This window comes from Sycon ciliatum, chromosome 9 (assembly GCF_964019385.1).
Source record: "Sycon ciliatum chromosome 9, ocSycCili1.1, whole genome shotgun sequence".
Lineage (NCBI taxonomy): Eukaryota > Metazoa > Porifera > Calcarea > Leucosolenida > Sycettidae > Sycon > Sycon ciliatum.
Genome location: NC_088651.1, coordinates 17384954 through 17394776, shown reverse-complemented (window position 1 = coordinate 17394776; position 9823 = coordinate 17384954).

Genomic DNA, 9823 nt, shown 5'->3' with positions numbered 1-9823 from the left:
TCGTGAGTGGAGATGAAATTTTACGATAGTTGTGAATAAGCGAAAGAGCATAAAAGAGCTGAAATAAGTGGCAAACATCGCGATCAGTTTTCCACTTTCTGTTCTACATGTAGCGGTACTAAAAAAAGGAGTTGACGAGTTGCCGAACTTTTCTGATAATTTTGAGGAAGCGAAAGACCAAGGATCATCCCATCCATGAGAAGCGGACGGACCTGAAACTCACAAGCTGAATGAGCTGAAACTCACAAGCTGTAGCGGTACTAAAAAAAGGAGTTGACGAGTTGCCGAACTTTTCTGATAATTTTGAGGAAGCGAAAGATCATAGACCAAGGATCATCCCATCCATGAGAAGCGGACGGACCTGAAACTCACAAGCTGAATGAGCTGAAACTCACAACTGTGAACATGCTCTGGTACCTGGAAACAGCCTGTCCGAAAACGGCAACATGAAAAGTGTCTACACATCGTGGTCAGTTTTCAACTCAAGTTCTTGTTGTCGTGAGTGGAGATGAAATTTTACGATAGTTGTGAATAAGCGAAAGAGCATAAAAGAGCTGAAATAAGTGGCAAACATCGCGATCAGTTTTCCACTTTCTGTTCTACATGTAGCGGTACTAAAAAAAGGAGTTGACGAGTTGCCGAACTTTTCTGATAATTTTGAGGAAGCGAAAGATCATAGACCAAGGATCATCCCATCCATGAGAAGCGGACGGACCTGAAACTCACAAGCTGAATGAGCTGAAACTCACAAGCTGTAGCGGTACTAAAAAAAGGAGTTGACGAGTTGCCGAACTTTTCTGATAATTTTGAGGAAGCGAAAGATCATAGACCAAGGATCATCCCATCCATGAGAAGCGGACGGACCTGAAACTCACCACGTCCCCGACCACCACCCCTATACGTGTCTTGCTTTTATACAGGGAGTTGTATAGACCCGGGAGAGGACACGTCACAGATTTTAGTGGACAGGGTCCGACTCAAGCCCATAATATCCGTGAATTTTTTTCTTCAGCTGAGAACTGTCGACGACCTTGAATATTCTGTCGAGACGACGAAGGGAAAACGGCCCCACCGAGGTGGTCTCTTTCCCGTTTCGACCAGATCTTCGGCAGGTGTTAGTGTTAGAAAAGTGCACTATAGTTCGCCCAGGCTGATCGAAGGGGAAACATGGAAGTGAATGAAGCCGTGCGCGAGAAAGAAAACAGGTAATGTCTTGGGTATTTTTGCGTCCGACAGTCGGTGTGACGGACGTGGTGCACTTCTTTGTCCCAACGTCGACCACTCTGTTCTTTCCAGGAACCCGACTTATGAACACAGTGGCACAACCTGGCCGGGCTCTTTTTCGTTTCTTTCCGTTTCTTCGAGGGTAAAAGAGGCATGAACATTTTCTATATCTATATAGGCATCATGAACGTGCCAGGAAGTCGTATGACTGGCTGTGACACCAAGATATTTCTTATTATTTTGATTTCTGCAGCATACATGGCAAGAGGAAGTCCTGCCCCAGCACGGACAGGCCTCCAGCGAAGGTTCTATGTGAACGCAATGCCACGGCAGTGCAAATATTACCAGCAAGTATGTACTCACGATATCCACGTAACATAACATACATGTGTACAAACGCAGCCGCACACACACACACACACACACACACACACACACACACACACACACACACACACACACACACACACACACTTAATGCAAATCAATATAAACACGTGCGCGCTTATCCAAAAACATGAAGGCACGGGCGTGTAGGGGCATGTGACCACACACAGTGCATGCACGAGTATTGTAAGTATGAAGAGAGAAGTTCCACACCAGGACATAAACTGGTGATATAGAAATGAAAACGCTATGGAAGGTGGCGTTGTAGTGAAATCCATCGGCATACTGTTGCAAAGGTAAAGCAAACAAACGAAACAAACACACACACATCACACAAGGCAGATTAGATAGATGAAGAGACACCGGAAAGCAAGTATTCTTCGCATTAATGTATTTTGCTTCCTTTGATTGTGTGCTATGCGTTTCACAGGCAGTGCAACCCGCTTTTGTGATAACTCCACGTGCACGCGCGCAGAAGGTGCAACCAGCGCACAGGGTGGGTCTGTGCATCAGTGTATTTACCTTGTTTTGACTGTGGGCTATACGTTTCACCAAGAGTATATAACCCCCAAGAGTGTGCAACTCCAGCGGTGAGGTCTGCGACGGCAGAACTTCAAGTCACGCGATGAACCCGTACACATTATTTGCACTCTGTGCATGATTGATACAGGGTTGTACGAAACCCAGCTTTGGGTACAACTCTCTTGTGGTCACTTTGCACTGTTTGCCAGTGTAACCTTTTGAACCATGTCACGTGATGTGAAGTTCTGCCGTCACAGCACTGCATAGAGGTTGTTCAGGCAGTTGCACACTCTTGGGGTTAAGAGTACATACTCCCCCCCCCCCCCCCCCCAGGGTGTGCAACTCGACTATGGGTGCTGTCCCAACAGAATTTCAACTTGACGTCATACAGAAGGCGCAACCAACGCACAGGGTGGGTTTCATACATGCAAGGATGTTGAAAAACAATTCTTCGTGGCATTGACGTGTTTTTCCTTGTTTTGACTCTGTGCTCCATGCATTATAGGCAACGTAACCTGCGGTGACAATTCTAGGCAAGCATGTACAGAAGGTGAAAGCAACGCAACCAATGGACTGCATTTGAACTGGAAAGGAATGGAAAAGCCGTCAGTGCGTGAAATCATTGTCTACGCTACATTGGAATGCCTTCAACCTCACAACACATATCATGCACGACAACCAACATCACCTACCTACATCGATGCTTGCAACATCATCAACCAGGTTGCTTCATTTAGTGAGAGGGTGAGTCCCATGCAGATCCGGAGCTACCTGCTGCGAGCCAACCTGAAGGGAACACAAGTAGGAAAGTACCGTGGGAGAGTGCGTTGGTCCCGGTTTAAATCAATAATTAGCACGGTGGTTCAAATGTTTGGGAACTCTCTGAACCAGAAACAACTTGACTGGCCAACGGGAAAAGCCATTACAGACTTCATCAATGCAAAGATCCTGTCGTGGGGAAACCCTGAATCAACTAGCGAAATATGGAATTCAGCCAAACTAGTAGACGCGGCTAGTGCCAGGGATGGCTGGCGAGCCAAGGAATGCCACACACACGAAATCTCACTGAACTATTATGGGAAGTCAGACTTTCCATTACGCAGTGTGATCATCGATAGCTCCTCGTTTTCCTACACCGTTAAAGTCTTCCAAAGGACAGCAGGCCCGATCCCGGGTATGGCTGCGCCCCCAACAATCAATTCTTCAACGGCCCTGGACGCGGTTCTTTCTATACTGGAGTCCTGCAAAACTGCAGGGTGCTCGTACAGCAAGTATTCGGAACTAGTGGATCAGCACAACGGAAGGTTTGTGGGCAAGGATGGCTCGCTCGTAGCTGCTCTGGACGAGACATGGGTGCCTGATTGCGGCATACGCACATGATGTATGCTTGCTCTTCGCGGATGCCAGTAGCAAACATTTAGAAAAGCGATCCTGTCAGCTTTTCTATTATTGTGTTCACATGGCAGAAAAAACGACATCGCTATGCTACGTAAGTTTCTACGTAAGGTGCTCGGTTTTTCACTTAGGCTACGTAAGTCTCTACGTAAAGTGCTCGGTATCAGATCTACCAACGGGTGGTAGCCGCGTGCTGTGCACGTGCACGGCAGACATTGTGTTGCAGTGCAGTCCGTGTTCGGATGTGCATGCGCGAGGAACTTCCTTCTTTGGAACTGCTTCTTGTATGAGCTGTTTCGGATATTTCGTCTCCTGGCCTGGCTTATTTCGTTTCGGCGCTGCTGAGACCTCCTTTCGCGGAATATTACTCAATGACAGGTGAGTTGACCAGTTCCCTTTGATTCATTTGCTTGTGTTCTTTCATTTACGAAAAGTGTGCTGATTTTGGGCGGAATGCAATAAATAATGGAAAAGCTGACAGGATCTCTTTCGTTGACAGGTGATCTCTGAGTTGACCGGTTTCCTTCGATTCATTTGGTTATGCTCACCCCTTCATTTACGGAAACGTGTGCTGATTTTATTCGGATTTAGATCCATTTTTATCTCTTTGCCCTTGTCTACAGTGTGCGAAGAACGCGAGTTCACCTTCTTGGCGGTAAGGCTTATGTTAGATGTGTTGTCGAAATACTCATAATCATTGTACATTGGTACGTTACAAGTAAGGCACTGGTGAGTGGCATAATATCGTTGGCAGTTCCCAATCTGGAGGGAAAGGTTCAAGGACCCATTGACCGAGTTTGCAAATTAAATTCGCATATCAGGGAAAATTACCATTGTGGAGTGCTTCAGTAAACTTGTTTGCTTCATACGAAACAAGCCAATGGGCGCAGTCTCGTCTCGTGAAGATCTCTTGCTTGTATGATTGGATTTGTTTACTCGAGTCTGGGCGGTTTGATTTATTATTTGTGAGTACCGCCGAGATTGCACTGCCCCAAATAAAGTTTCGTGCCGCCAAAGCAAGAATTAAGATCTGCAATCTGTTTGTAGTACCTGCAAGAATGTGCTGTACATGTGTCGTACTTTCTCTGTTGCTGTTTCAGTTGCCGTCATGTTGCTAAAGAAAGGTTCAGTAGATAGAGAGGTTCTGCAAAACGAAAATTCGAACGAAGTTTCGTTACATTCTCGCACAGCGATAAGCCACACTCGCTACACACCAAACAACAGCACATTTGTATTGCGGTTAGGAGGGCCAGAAGTGTGACACCACGTTCTTTTACATGGAAGGATGCGGAATTGTAGAATAGCGGAAGAAGGGACAGAGCACATGGATATTCTGTGAAAGCAACGCAATGGCAGCAACTGAGAGAGCTATGACCGAAAACCAGAAGCACCACTTGGGACCGTCAGATTAATTCGTCTGGGCCGAGCCAGCCGGGAAAAAAACCCTCGCGCCGACGGATGCATTATTTTTTTGAGGGAAAAAACCGGGTGTAAAACCCCAAGTGGCTAATCTGACAAGTACAAAAAGCAGGGAGGGAGGGTGGGTACCTCAAGACGACTGGCCAGTCGTGCTCATGCGCAGCGGTTTAGAGAACATGTGAAGATGTACGAGTAAAAAGAAATTGATCAGATGACTGCTCACTTGTGAGAAAAAAAACACGAGAAAAAACCGCTGTGACGAGAAAATACTTCTCGCCTCTGTCGCTGCGCTCTGCCGTCGAGAAGATACCAGTCCTTGCGAAAGTGTGTACGAATTTTTGCACGAATTTTGCGTTCTGCACATTTTCGTAGTTTGCGCGGGCCAAGTGCACGTACGCCATGACCCGATCTCACGAAATTTCCTACGACAGTTCATTTCGCATTCCCTGTAAGTTTCGCGTCCAAAGTTGCGAAAGTTCTTGCGAAGTTTCGCACTTCATGACGTAGAACGAAAGTTTGTACGCATTTTCGTTTGGAGAACCTCTCTAGTGACTCATTTGTTTGATACGAGACGAGTCAATGAGTTGGTGTGGCTTAGAATCTTTCACTGTAGATGACTGGATATCATTCATACTCACCAAAAGATGTGTAAGATTTTATTATTTATGGAGTGCCTTGTTTATCTCTCAGTACCTCCAACCATAGCCTTGCCCCTTTTATCCTCAGGATCAGTGTAGTTGTTGCAACGAGGTGTCAGACTCAGCAATGTATTTGTTTACATTTTAATACATGTTTATTGTTCCTCCTTTGCTGTGTTGTTTTAGAAAATCGTGGACTAACAGTTTGAAGTCATTGAACTCCTTCCAAAAGTTGTATCGACATCAACAGGATTACGATTTCAGTGCCATATGATGCAGGATGACCTTATCACGATAACCCATGATTATAAACCATTATAAACACAGAATCAACAAAAACATCTGCGACACGCACCTGGTTACATTTCTCAAATAAATCTGATCGAGGGTGGGGAAATCTGAAATATCTGAAAGGCAAGCCAATTTTATGACAGAGTAATGAAATTCTGCTACAGCTACATGCACAGAATGACCTCCATATTAAAAAAGTATCACCACTAGGCCTCGACCAAATATGCTTAAAAAGAGCTTATTATGCTCGTCGCATATCAGGGAAAACGGCCATGATAATGCCAAAGGCTTAACAAGATATGCCAAAATATGCTCGACATAAGCAGAAAGTGTAGATCATTTCAGTAAAATTAAAACCTTGGAATATTCATTGGCTTCACGGCTATCATGCTTATGGTACAAATCAAAACACATGCAGAATAGTATGGCTGGTGTGTGTCCCCAGCAACCGTAGCGATAGTGTTCATCCCTGGGGAAATGTTGCAAACGCCTCAACCATTCCAAATTCATCCATAAAAGGCATTTCTGAACGCATTTTGTCCATAACATGATTGTTTTGTCCTCATTTTCTTCAGAATATTTGAATCATATGCTGGCTCAATTCCAATATTCCCTTTCTCGCTCAATATGCCATATATGAACTGTCTCACAAAATATGCGGAAATATGCGCAAGCATATTTGGTCGAGGCCTAATCACCACGGTCCACCACTACTCACATGTTTCCCCGGGCCCCGCAGACGAACATGCTAGTGCCGTTTTCTGCAAGAAAAGGCTTGCACATCAATGCGTATAATACGGTATTGATATGATGTGGAGGCGATCATTTACATATTGATATAGGGCATTCCATTGATTGGTGACAGAAAAAACAAAAGAAATTATAGCAATAAAAACTGCTTTATGGCAGTTTTCTAAAAAAGTTATTGTGTTCTAGTCCATGGACCCCGTCTAAAAAGTAAGAAATTAACGAAATGTGATAGCCGAAAATTAAAATTTCACACAAAACCTCACAATAATCACACACAGAATGAAAAGCTTCATGTAGAAGACCTTTTTCTCCTCGTGATCCTCTTTCCTATGCATACATGACATGCATGTTGCCAATTGTTGGTGCAGTACAAGTTTAGTGTTGAAAACAGCATTTCAAGTGTTGTGATTATTGTGAGGTTTTGTGTGAAATTTTAATTTTCGGCTATCACATTTCGTTAATTTCTTACTTTTAAGACGGGGTCCATGGACTAGAACACAATAACCTTTTTAGAAAACTGCCATAAAGCAGTTTTTATTGCTATAATCTAATGTGCGAGGCGTGCCGCCTTTTTGACGCCACTCTCCGCAAGTCGTTGTCACGACACCTTAACAGTGGAGAAGACCACAAGAACACGCCATTTGTCTGCCTGAGTCGGAATGAACTGATTTCCCGTCTCCGCATTAAGACCTCGGAAAGCCGCGGGCTCGAGAAAAAGATCGATCGCTCATGCATAGCACGCGAGAAAATGGAAAAAATTTCTTTCAACGATGACTTAGCTGATATATTCAGAGGTCTTTCCTCAGGAATGGAACAAATACACGCCAGGGCCAATAACCCACAATGTAGATGGCATGGGTGTTCATCAACATTTGAGGACATTGAAGACCTAATTGCACACGTAAACAGTGCACATGTACCGTACGTATTTCTGATGGCTCAACACAACTTCAACCACAGTATAAATTATAGCAATAAAAACTGCTTTATGGCAGTTTTCTAAAAAAAGTTATTGTGTTCTAGTCCATGGACCCCGTCTAAAAAGTAAGAAATTAACGAAATGTGATAGCCGAAAATTAAAATTTCACACAAAACCTCACAATAATCACAACACTTGAAATGCTGCTTTCAACCCTAAACTTGTACTGCACCAACAATTGTCAACAATCTCAACATGCAGTCATAGGAAAGAGGATCACGAGGGGAAAAGGTCTTCTACATGTAGCTTTTCATTCTGTGTGTGATTATTGTGAGGTTTTGTGTGAAATTTTAATTTTCAGCTATCACATTTCGTTAATTTCTTACTTTTTAGACGGGGTCCATGGACTAGAACACAATAACTTTTTTTAGAAAACTGCCATAAAGCAGTTTTTATTGCTACAATTTCTTTTGTTTTTTCTGTCACCAATCAATGGAATGCCCTATATCAATATGTAATGATGGCCTTCACATCATATCAATACCGTATTATACGCATTGAGGTGCAAGCCTTTTCTTGCGGAAAATGGCACTAGGCTAGCATGTTCTTCTGCGGGGAAACATGTGAGTAGTGATGGACCGTGGTGATACTTTTTATACGGAGGTCATTCTTTGCATGTTGCTGTAGCAGAATTTCATGACTCTGTCATAAAATTGTCTTGCCTTTCAGATTTCCCCACCCTGGATCAGATTTACTTGAGAAATGTAACCAGGTGCGTGTCGCAGATGTTTTTGTTGATTCTGTGTTTATAATCATGGGTTATCGTGATAAGGTCATCCAGACTCATCCTGCATCATATTGCACTGAAATCGTAATTCTGTTGATGTCGATACAACTTTTGGAAGTAGTTCAATGACTTCAAACTGTTAGTCCACGATTTTCTAAAACAACACAGCAAAGGAGGAACAATAAACATGTATTAAAATGTAAACAAATACATTGCTGAGTCCGACACCTCGTTCCAACAACTACACTGATCCTGAGGATAAAAGGGGCAAGGCTATGGTTGGAGGTACTGAGAGATAAACAAGGCACTCCATAAATAATAAAATCTTACACATCTTTTGGTGAGTATGAATGATATCCAGTCGAACCTCTTTAGGACGAACACCAAGGGACCGATGGTATTTATTCTGTGAGTTTATCTTAACCCTTTTGTACCGCGCCTCTAATGTATGTAAGGGGTCCCCCGCTCCACATATACACTCATATCTCAAGACCGACAGATATTTTGTATGGACATGTTTTGTTTTTCTGAAAGTAGATGGATGAAGGCTTGCAGAGAAGCAATAGTCAAGACCAGATCTCAATTGGTGTTACAGCGGCATGTCCTGAAAATTATCAAAAAGTGCGAAAATAGCAAAAAATCAAGAAGTCCTGACAGCACAACCAAGGCTATATCAAATTATACAGTTATGTTGGTACGCCAGTCATATTTCCACTATAATACACTCACGGAATAGAGTTTTACTCAGCATGATAAGCTGCAAAGCAATTACGCTCTGAATTTAGGCAGAAATGAGCGGGATTGTTTTTGCGGTTCTTGCACACTGAACACGCAAATTTGGACTTCGGTGGATCGATGCCTTTGCAAACCACACAGTTTCTGCTCTCTTCAGTAAACACTGGTAGATGTGGTGGTGGTTTTACTACAGGCTGTGGCCTTGCCGATTGGTTATACAGTGGAACCGGCGTGTCATGGTCAATATTACACAACTGCCGGATGATGGCCAGCCGGTACTCTAACTGGGTCATGGTGTGGTCACCACCGAGAACACCTGGGTTCTGTCTAGACCAATGCTCATAAAGAATGAATGAATTGACAGCAGCTACCTCTACAAAATCAAGAAATAGTGTTTTCCAATATTTTTTCGTTTTTCTAAGTATACGAAACGAAGATACGAGTTGATCGAATTTATCAACCCCGCCCATTGCCATATTGTATTCCTGTACTGTTGCTGGCTTCTTTACAGTAACATTATGTAGCTGACCATGATGTTTTATAGTTCTATTTTCATTCACATATTCCGTAGCACTGTGGATATTGGATATCATTGTCACACACCGTTTATCCATCCACTGCAGCTGCAGCAAGCTACCGTCCCGTATATACCGCATATCGGACCGCTGGGCGCGTCGCTGGTATAGTTTGACGTCCTTCAGCAGCGGAGAAAATCCACGGCGATTAGCCTGGCATGGTCCGCAAGCTCTTGTGTTG